Raw genomic sequence first — 11,175 nt, forward strand, 5'->3', positions numbered from 1 at the left:
ACCCCATTTTTAAAATAAGTATATACAGTTTCTATATGCATAGAAAAAATCCAGTAGAACCTACCAGCCTAAACAGACACCACAATTTGGGTAGAAATTTCACTTTCTACATAAGTTATTGCTATAATATTTGTTGTTTAAACAAGCACATGTGACTTTTAAACAAACAAAAAAAAACACATGACTTTTATAATCAGAAAAACAATAATGAAAGACACATGGATCCTTTTTAAATATTAGCACACTTCTGCCTGAATCTGTTCTCACGGCTTTCAGTGCTCATTCTTCTTCAGCACTCAAGCAGCTCGCGTCTGTTTTTAGAACAATGTCAGGAGTTGCTACAACATGTTTTCCCTATTGGGCAGCTATTTTTAATTAATGGACGTTTTGTTGTAGGAGTTCACAGGAAAAGAGAAACACCACCACTTCTGCAAGTTAAACTAAAGAAGAAAACTTTCTGCTCTAAAATGAAAATAATTAAAAATGAGTTATAAAAAAGGTACTCCACTTGTAAAATGTAATAAATGGTATGCAGTATTTTTATACTGAGCACTTTATTTCCACCCCAACATAAAGATGAATTTATCTCAGTTAAAAATTGCTCAAGGAACAGATCTAAATTCTGTTTAGTTAATTTCTCTTAAATACTATATGAATCATTCTTCATATAGTAGGCACTCAAACACTGATTGAGGAAAAATAAGGAGAAAAAAAGACAGAATACAGAAACAGAATAAGGTTTTATTTTAAATCAACAACTAAGTATAAACACCGTGCTCAGTGAATGGAAGACTTAAAATCATGCATGTTCTTTTTACAATTATGAATAGCAACACAACTACCCATCCAAGTAAACAAAAACTTTATTAGATTCTCCTAAAGTTTATATGAAGTCCCTGGATGGTACAAACAGTAAAGTGTTCCACTACTAGCCAAAACAATGGCTGTTTAAGCCCACCCAGCAGCATCTGGGAAGACAAACCTAGCGATCTGCTTACAAAAGGTCACAACCTTGAAAACCCTTTGGAGCAGTTCTACTCTGCACAAACAGGGTTACCATGAGTCAGAATCCACTCGACAGCAACTAACAACCAAACCCACTGCCGTCAAGTTGATTTCAACTCATAGCAGTCCTCTAAGGACGGCGTAGAACTGCCCATAAGGTTTCCAGCGCTGTAATCTTTAAGGAAGCAGACTGGCATGTTTTCTCCCATGGAGCAGCTGGTAAGTTCAAACCACCGACCTTTTGGTTAGCAGCCAAGCGCTTAACCACCGCACCACCAGGGCTCTTTCTATATAAGATAATACGGCTCAAAAGATAGCTACTACATGAACAAATTATATTTTTCATCTATCCAATTCTCCACCTCATGGGTTATGAACCACAAGGAAGTCCTCTGAAGAGTCAGTAGCAGCGAGAGAAGATAAGAATTTTACCCCAGCTGGGTAGTAGAACCCTGCAGGGTTCCTAAGGTCCCACCAAGTCACTCCCGCCTAGAATGAAGACGGGCTTTTCCTGCAGATCTAAGAGGTGGTTGCCTCCACCATCCTGTGTATAGTAATGTGCATTCCAATGCCAAGGAGAAGAAAGGGTTCATTGTTCTCTTGCCAAACCATAACCCTCATAACAGGTGGCATTCCACCCAATTATACTCAACTCTATCCACACCCCTCTTCTCTCACCACTTCACTAAATTCCTTGCATGTGTAGCAAGCCTTGCAATTTTAGAAGTACTTTCTTATCTATTAACTTATTTGATTCAAACAGATTTTAGGGTTTTTTCCTAATAAAAGAAAAAAGAGGTACTGAAAAATGCTGGGCTATAAAAGAAGTTCTGGGGATGGGGTAGATTATAATGTATGGCCTTCGTGGGGAGGTGAGGGCTGATATCCTCTAATGAGGCCATGCGTGTAGCATACCACATGCTGGGGGGGGGGGGTGAGGGGCTCCTATGTGTTACAGAGTAGAACTGTGCTCCATAGCGTTTGCTCAGCTGTAATCGTTACGGAAGTAGATCGCCAGGCCTTTCCTCTGTGGCACAACTGGGTGGGTTCAAGTAGCAACCTTTTGAATAGGAGCCTAGAGCTACACACTGGAAGAACCGATCAGTGAGAGGCAAACAGCCCCTCCTGACTAACCCTTCTTCCTATCATGGTGCTCTCAGCAAAACAGGCTGTTTGGGAATGCATCAATATCCCTGGAAGAGATGCAGCTGGAGACATCTTATTTTCCCTCACTTGTTAGATTCCTAAGAAGTGAATCAGTTGTGAAAGCAGTTCACACTCTCCTCTTAAAGTTTCAAAACACAAATATAAAAATCATGTAATTGACAGATAAGCACCAGCAATCACATGGCCCTTCTCGACCTCTGATTCAGTGTATTATGCACATTTTTCTCCATTATGAATGAATAAGCTACTCATGCTTGCCTCGAAATGCCTCCAAATATCAATCTGAATAGTTAATGGGATTTCTCTAACCTGTTCTCACCCTCCTCACCAAACACCTGCCTGGTTAAGCAAATGACCCACTGTAACTGTACTGCTTGTGGTTATGCTTCATCCTAACCTTCTTATCACGTCAGCCTCATCTCATCTTGCTGCAATCCACTACTCTTGTGCAGCAGCACCCACAGGGTGTCCCTTAAACCCACCCTCTTACTCATCATCTAGTGGCTCCACTGGAGAAAGACCTGGTGATTTGCTTCCTTAAAGACTGTTGTGCTGTTGGGTCAGTTCCAACTCATAGCAATCCTATGTGCAACGGAATGCAATGCTGCCAGGTCCCGCGCCATCCTCACAATCGTTGTTATTACCCTTGAGCCCACTGTTGCAGTCACTGTGTCAATCCATCTTGGTGAGGTCTTCCTTTTTTCACTGACTCTCTACTTTACCAAGCATGTCCTTCTCCAGGGACTGGTCCCTCACGATAACATGTCCAAAGTACGTGAGATGAAGTTCCACCATCCTTGCTTTTAAGGAGCATTCTGGCTGTACTTCTTTCAAGACAAATTTGTTCGTTCTTCTGGCAGTGCATGGTACATTCCATATTCTTCATTAACACTATAATTCAAAGGCATCAATTCTTCTTCAGTCTTCCTTATTCATTGTCCAGCTTTTGCATGCGTATGAGGCGAATGAAAATACCATGGCTTAGATCAGGCACACCTTAGTCCTCAAAGTGACATCTTTGCTTTCCAACACTTTAAAGAGGTCTTTGCAGCATTTTTGCCCAATGCAATATGTCATTTGATTTCCTGATGGCTGCTTCCATGGGCGTTGATTATTGGTCCAAGTAAAATGAAATCCTTGATAACATCAATCTTTTCTCCATTTATTATGATGTTGCTTATTGGTCCAGTCACGAGGATTTTAGTTTCCACTCGATGGCACTGGGTTTTATGTTGAAATGTAACCCACATTGAAGGCTGTAGTCTCTGATCTTCATCAGTAAGTGCTTCAAGTCCTCTTCACTTTCTCAAGCAAGCTTGTGCCATCTGCATACCACAAGGTGTTAATGAGTCCTCCTCTAATCCTGATGCTGCATTTTTCATCGTATAGTCCAGCTTCTTGGATTATATGCTCAGCATACAGATCAAATAAGTATGGTGAAAGGATACAACCCTGACACACACCTTTCCTCACTTTAAACCACACAGTGTCCCCTTGTTTTATCTGAACAACTGCCTCTTGGTCTATGTACAGGTTTCTCATGAGCATAATTAAGTGTTCTGGAATTCCCATTTTTTGCAATGTTATCCATAATTTACCATGATCCACACAGTCGAATGTCTTTGCATAGTCAATAAAACACAGGTAAACATCTTTCTGGTATTCTCTGCTTTTAGCCAAGATCTATCTGACATGAGCAATGACATTCTTCATTTTACATCCTCTTCTAAAAAAAAAAAAAAATTTTTTTTTTTCTGAATTTGGCTTGAACTTCTGGCAGTTTCCTGTCAATGTACTGCTGCAACCACTTTTGAATGATCTTCAGCAAAATTTTACTCGTGTGTGATATCAATGATATTGTTTGATAATTTCCGCGTTCTGTTGGCTCACCTTTCTTTGGAATGGGCATAAATATGGATCTCTTCCAGTCAGCTGGCCAGGTAGACGAGCACTGCATCTGTTTGCTGAAACATCTCAATTTGTATTCCATCAGTTCCTGGAGCCTATATTGTAAAGATTACAGCCTAGGAAAACCTATGCGGCAGTTCTATTCTGCCACATGGGGTCACTGTGAGTCGAAATCGACTTGATGGCACCTAACCTAACAAGAGGAAACCCTGGTGGTGTAGTGGTTAAGTGCTATGGCTGTTAACCAAAGCGCTGGCAGTTCGAATCCACCAGGTGCTCCTTGGAAACTGTATTGGGCAGGACTACTCTGTCCTGTAGGGTCGCTATGAGTTGGAACCGACTCGACAGCACTGGGTTCGCTTTTCGGTTTAACCTAACAACATTCATAACCGAGTGCTACTTTTCCAGGTTCTACCTTCTTGTCCCTCCTACTCATCTTCCCACGGGTACCTGTAGCCAACCCTGACAATTTATATATTTGTAATTATTCTTCTCTCACCAAGCCAACATTTTAAGGAATTTCTTGCTTAAAAATGTTTTCTAAATGTACTTTCTACCATCTTCTATTGTTGTTAAACCCATTGCCATTGAGTCCATTCTAACTCACGATGACTCCATGTGTTAGAGAGTAGAACTGTGCTCTGTAGGGTTTTCTTGGCTGTAACCTTGCAGTAGACTGCCAGGCCTTTCTCCCATGGTTCCACCGTGTGGGTTAGAGTCATCAACCTTTAGGTTAGTAGCCGAGAGCAAGCCATCTGAGCCACTCAGGGACCTCTACTGTCCTTACCTCCTCCCAGTTCCTCTTTTTTCCACAATGTATTCTATCCTTACAGCAACTAATCCTCTCTGACTTTAATCCCTACCACAAATGATAGATGAGGAAATGGAGGCAAAGAGAGACGAAGTGATTTGTACATGTTCAGACTATAAATTAATGCTAAAACTACCATTAGGCCCTATTTTCTATTAACTTTAGTTTAATGCTCTATTACATATGGAGTTAGTATAACATAGTAGTTAAAAGCACAGGATCTTGAGTCAGATCATACTGGCTCCATCACTTAAGAGCTACGACCTTTAATTTTAAACTGAACTCTCTGTCCCTTGGTTTCCTCATTTGTAAAAATTGAAATAACAGTATCTAACTTCCTTTGAGTTTTGAGAAGATTTTATGAGATAAAATGGGTAAAACACTTAGAACATTATCTGGTACATAGTAGGCTCTCAAAACTCTATCCATTCTTATTATTCATAATTATTACTATTACTATTAAACCAGCTTTTCAATGTTTACATAGTAAAAAATACCCATTCGCATTTGTCCTTTTTATTTAATCTCTTATGGAACCATGAAATTTCTGCTGGCTGAGAAATTAATACCCTTAAAGAACTATGACTGATTCAGGTTTTAATTTACATAGCCTGCTTCACTGGGTCAAATACAAATGCAAATAACATGAACTTTAAAAGAAACTTGGGATGGAAAGGAAACCAGAACTTAAAGAATATTTCTACTTGATGGATTCACTACTTATTGGCTACATGAGATAGTAAAGTGCAGAATTGCGCTGAATTTTTCCCTCATGAAATCACCTTATAGAACACTAACAAAACTGTCTGCATGGCTACTTTCTACACCAAAATAGCAAATACCTTATATGGTCGCCTTCCACTGCAATTTTTGACCTTGTTCATTTACCCATGACATTTAACTACTCTGCCCACATGGACTAGAAGCCCTGGTAGCACAACGGTTAAGCTCTCGGCTGCTACCCAAAAGGTTGGTGGTTCAAACTCACCCAGAGGCTCCACTGGAGAAATACCTTGCAACCTGCTTCCATAAGATTAAAAAAAGATTACAGCCAAGAAAACCCTATCAGGCAGTTCTACTCTGTCACATGGGGTCACTATGAGTCGGAACTGATTCCGTTGCACCCAACAATCCACGTGGACTAGTGCGTCGGCAAGGAAGTGGGGAGGCCATTAGGAGAACTGCATGCTCATTTAAATTCTCACACAAACTTTTGAGACCTCAGTGTTACCAACAATGATACCATCTGCCTTCCTACTTCACAGTTTTCAGAACAAAGACAGGAAAGAAGACAGATCATAAATCAAGGCCATTTACCACAGAATTCCAGGCTTACTGTACGGAGGGGAAAAAAATATTTGCAGGGACTGTGTCAATGTTCCTCCAAATGAAGGCACTTTAGATATTTGAAGTTCAAAGCTGAGAAGGATGAGTTCTTTACCTTCTTTAAACAATGATACATGAACAATATTTTGCTATATACTCTTTAAACTGATTTGTCTCCTAAAGAGTTAGTATTTTAATTTACAGCAAAGGTGCTCTTGACATTGGCATTCTTCATTACATAAAGGGTTTGAATCAAGATTTCTAGTATTAAGTCAGACCTGAGCTCAATATATACCCTCTCTTTTACGAGCTACATGGAAACCCTGGTGGCGTAGTGATTAAGTGCTACGGCTGCTAACCAAAGGGTCAGCAGTTCAAATCCACCAGATGCTCCTTGGAAATCCTATGGGGCTGTTCTACTCTGTCCTATAGGGTCGCTATGAGTCGTAATCAACTTGACGGCACTGGTTTTTTTTGTGTGTTTACGAGCTATGTGACTTTGAACCAGGGCTTTGAACCAGTTTGAAACGGTTCAAGTCATAGCCAACAAAGCAAAACTGGAACAGACCCAAATTTTACAGTTTGGGTGATCCAGAATGGTAACCAGAACAGGGAAAATTACGAGTGGAAGTACTGGAATGGGAGGCTCAGAAAATGGAGGCATAGTGAGTCCTTTCTGGAGCCTGATGTATTATTCGCTAGGTGATATGAATTAACGCAAGCCCACTGATCCAAGAATTCCAAGAAATTAGGTAAAATCTACCCGCAAAAGAGATACACGGTGAGTAAAAGTTTTAGCAAAGATGTTAGCTGTGATTCACAGTACTTACGTTGCATTTTCTTTCAGTTCTCACTATCTCATACCATAGCTATGGCACAAGTAAGTGTGGGATGAGTTGATGAAAATTTTGATGGTGTTAAAACACTACGTAAAACACCAAGAACTGGTATCCAGCTTTATGTTTAAAGACTGTAAAAACGCTGTGGCGGCATAGTCTGACCTCCTCTCACTTCACAAGGGAAAAGGAGAATCAAGATCAACAGCCTAAGGTGATTCCTGTGAGGCAGAGGTCAGATATACCTCCTCTCTACAACTCTTTTACCAATTCTAACACCAGCCATACCTCCCAGGGCGCTCTCTACGTCTCTGCTGGGTTTGATAATTTGTTGCAGTAGCCACACAGAGCTCACAGACAATACTCACGATTATGAGGTTTATTAGGGAAGTAACAGGTTACAATTTAGGATCAGGAACGACTCAGGATACAGTTGCTTAGTCAGGACAGCTTCTCAGCCAGGCCTGAAGGTAGGCCTTACTTGGCCCCTGGGCCCCTGCTCAGGCCTGGCCTCTGCCCTGCTCTGGCAAGTATTACAAAGCCCTTTTGCTCCACCAATAAGTGCCTGGACGCACCCCACTCCACCAGTAAGTCTTGGCCCTAAGGTACTAAGCCCTCTCACTCTGCAAGTTGGCGCACCCACTGTAGCCACCTTGCTTGAGGGCTGGGAAGCCCACTGTGCCATCTCCTGGTACTGCTGCCATAATTTTCCTGCCACTGCTTCTCACCATCTCTCGTCAACTCCAGTGTTAGAGCTCTTTCCGTCTCATGGGTGTAGGAGGTTCTCAGAGCAAGGACCCCAAGGTCTAAAAGACACACTCCACTCCTGTCTCTTCTTTTGATGGTATTGAGGTCCCCACTGTCCACCTCTGGGATGGCTCATTTTAAGCACAGCAGGATGGCAAAGCTCCCCCATCCCCTCATTAGGGTTCCATGTGCCTTATTTTCAGGGTTCCACCTCCACAAGGCTGCCACGTACTTTATTTGCATTATTAGCAAGCTATTCAATCCCCTTGGTGGGCTACAAGCACCTCATTTGCATAATCCCACCCAGTCATTTGGTGCGAGTTACAAGACCATGGTGGAAAAGGTCGTATAAAAGCAATATGTCGCACCCCAGGCCACTCCTTGGCTTTTCTAGCCATGGTTCTTTCATTCTTGGAGGATAACACCCACCTCCTGATCATTTTACCAGTCCAAAATGGTTATTAACAATTAGCCCTTCAGTAGGACAAAGAGATCTCAGAGTGAGAATGTTCAGTGCCATGGATTGAATTGTCCCCAAAAAATATTTGTCAACTTGGCCAGGCCATGATTCCCAGTATCATGTGGTTGTCCTCCATTTTGTGATCTGATGGGATTATCCTATATGTTGTAAATCCTAACCTCTATAATGTTAATGAGGTAGGATTATAGGCAGTTATGTTAATGAGGCAGGGCTAAAGCTACAGTATTAGGTTGTATCTTGAATCAATCTCTTTTGAGATATAAAGCAGAGAAGCAAGCTGGTAGGGGACGGGGGCTGGGGTACCTCATACCACCAAGAAAGAAGTGTCAGGAGCAGAGTGTGTCCTTTGGACCTGGGGTCCCTGTGCTGAGAAGCTCTTAAACCTAGGGAAAATTTGATGACAAGAACCTTCCTTCTCCCAGAGCTGACACAGAAGGGAAGCATTCTCCTAGAGCTGGCACCCTGAATTCAGACTTCTAGTCTTCTAGGCTGTGAGAGAATAAGACTCTCTTTGTTAAAGCCATCTACTTCAGTATTTTTGCTATAGCAGCACTAGATAACTAAGACACTCAGTTACCATCCATTCAGGGCTGCTGCAGGTATCCATCTTACCTGGTCAGCTTCTCTATAAGTCGTCTCATCCTCACCCTTTCTAGCCTCTGATAAAAGTTAACTTTGAGAAGATTATTTCCTTGTTCTGAGCCTCTATCGAGGTATTCGCACAGCAAAACCTTTAAGTGACTTTAGGTTCACCACTCTATTCCAGTCCAGCAGTGCCTCTCCCTGAGTCCACACTTTCACAGATGCTGCTTCTACATTTCCAGTTTTTACAATCATGATTAACCCTGTTCTCATGGATTGAATTGTGTCCCCCCAAATGACAATATATGTGTCAAAGTAGGTAGGCCATGATTCTCAGCATTATGTAATTGTCCTGTATTCTGTGGTATTGTACAATTATATATTGTAAATGCTAAACCTCTATATGTTAATGAGGTAAGTATGGGATATATCTTGAATCACGTTTTTACTAAAGGCTGTGACTCAAGTCACAGCCTTACTCAAATCACCCCTTTTGTCTTACAAGAGATAAAAGGAGAGAGAAGCTATCAGAAAGGAGTGGGACTTCATCACCACCAAGAAAGAAGAGCCAGGAGTGGACCATGCCCTTTGGACCCAGGGTGCCTACGTTAAGAACCTCCTATATCCAGGGGAAGGTTGATACCAAGACACATGAAGACACGTGGGCCCAGAGATGCTGAAAGGAAACAAGGACCTTCCCCCAGAGCCAAGAGAGAGAAAGCCTTCCCCTAGAACCAGTGCTCTGCATTCAGACTTTTAGCCCCCTAAACTGTGAGAAAACAAATTTCTTTTTGTTAAAGCCATCCTCTTGTGGTATTTCTGTTAAAGCAGTACTGGATAACTAAGATACCTGTTAACAATCAGCACTCAAAACTGAATCATATAATCCTATCAGCATCTTCCCCCACCCTGTCTTCCCCAGACTCATGAGGAAAAGAATAATCTATTCAGTGGGGATCCTTCCCTGCCCCCCTCATTTTGAGTACAAGCACACTCACAAAAGTGTGTAAACTAGCCACTTCATGCCTTTATTTCCCTGTTTTAGATAGCCAATGTTTTATTTGGTCCCTGTCAAACCAGTACTCTAAGAAGACAAGCATGTTCCTTGGTTTGCACATATTCTGTTCCGGTTAAAACGGTGAGCATCTGTACCCATAAGCAAAATCAAGTCCAGTGCACACAATCAAAATGCAGTAATCCACACCAGGTCATGGTGTCAAACATCTCTTTTTCTCTTCCCCTTTTACCCAAGGCCAGGTCTTCTCATCCCCAGCCTTCTAAGCTAGGTCAAAGGACGTCAGACATAGGCTCAAGAGTCCACACAGACCTCCCTTCACTTCAGACCAGCTGGTCCCTTCTCTCTCTCATCCCTGGCCACGTGGGCTAGGCCAACAGATTTCAACAGAACATGTCCAAACTCAGGCCATCTCTTCATTGCTGCACCACCCCCCCATTCACCTTGTGGCCCCAGGTAGTCACCTCTACTTGCCAGCTCCCTTTAAATTTCAGTCCTGAAAGGGGGTTCTTTCCTGACGGGTACAGACTTTTCCTGCCTTGATGCACCCAACAGGAAACCACCTGTTTGCAGTTCAAAAAAAAAAAAAAAAGCCATTTTTTTTTTCTGCAGGTCTTTCCTTCATATGCAAATTACTTCTCTCCCAGCAGTTCTGGGTGCAGCTGCATGTCTTTTCAAATGCAAATTTCCTGACTGGAAAGATTCTGGGTGGGACTCAGGTTTTTTACCTAAGCCTCCAATACTCTTTCTATACACAGGGCTACAGGATTGAAACAAACAGCCTGTGTTTCCTTCAGGCAAATTCTAGTTCCCCTTTTAGCATATCCAATCAAGTATTGGCTGAAGGTGGAGTTACACTCTCTGTTATCTATAATACCCAATATTCACTGCCATTATACATTTTAAGGTATGTTTTAAAACACTAGTTAGGAGAAACATTGAATATTCATAAAAATCAAACAGACCCATTGCCGTTGAGTCAATTCCAACTCATAGTGACCCTATAGGGCAGGGCAGAACCTGTCCCACAGGGTTTCCAAGGAATGGTTGGTGGATTCCAACTTTCGCTTAGCAGCTGTAGCTCTTAACCACTGCACCACCAGGCCTCCTCAATATCCACAGTACATCAAATAAACCCATAACCCTTATAAAAATTTCCAGTTTCATTTTCTCTTCTCCATACCTTGACTATCTTCCCATTCATATGTGTATGGTCTTGGGCCTCTGGCTGGGTGGAACCAGAAGACTCTGGCCCCCTATCAACCATTTTGTTAAGTGGCCTGGCTTTTGCCCCTAG

The 11,175-nt window shown here is 42.0% G+C and overlaps 1 long non-coding RNA gene across 1 annotated transcript in view; it reads left to right on the forward strand.

Annotated features, from left to right (window-relative positions):
* LOC135231216 (uncharacterized) overlaps positions 1-10,374 on the forward strand; it is a 32,463-nt gene extending 22,089 nt beyond the window's left edge. The window contains exon 3 of the long non-coding RNA XR_010321871.1: positions 9,369-10,374. This is a non-coding gene — a long non-coding RNA (uncharacterized LOC135231216). The remainder of the gene's footprint in view (positions 1-9,368) is intronic.
* The last annotated feature ends 801 nt before the right edge of the window (positions 10,375-11,175 follow it).

This window comes from Loxodonta africana, chromosome 4 (genome assembly GCF_030014295.1).
Source record: "Loxodonta africana isolate mLoxAfr1 chromosome 4, mLoxAfr1.hap2, whole genome shotgun sequence".
Taxonomy (NCBI): domain Eukaryota; kingdom Metazoa; phylum Chordata; class Mammalia; order Proboscidea; family Elephantidae; genus Loxodonta; species Loxodonta africana.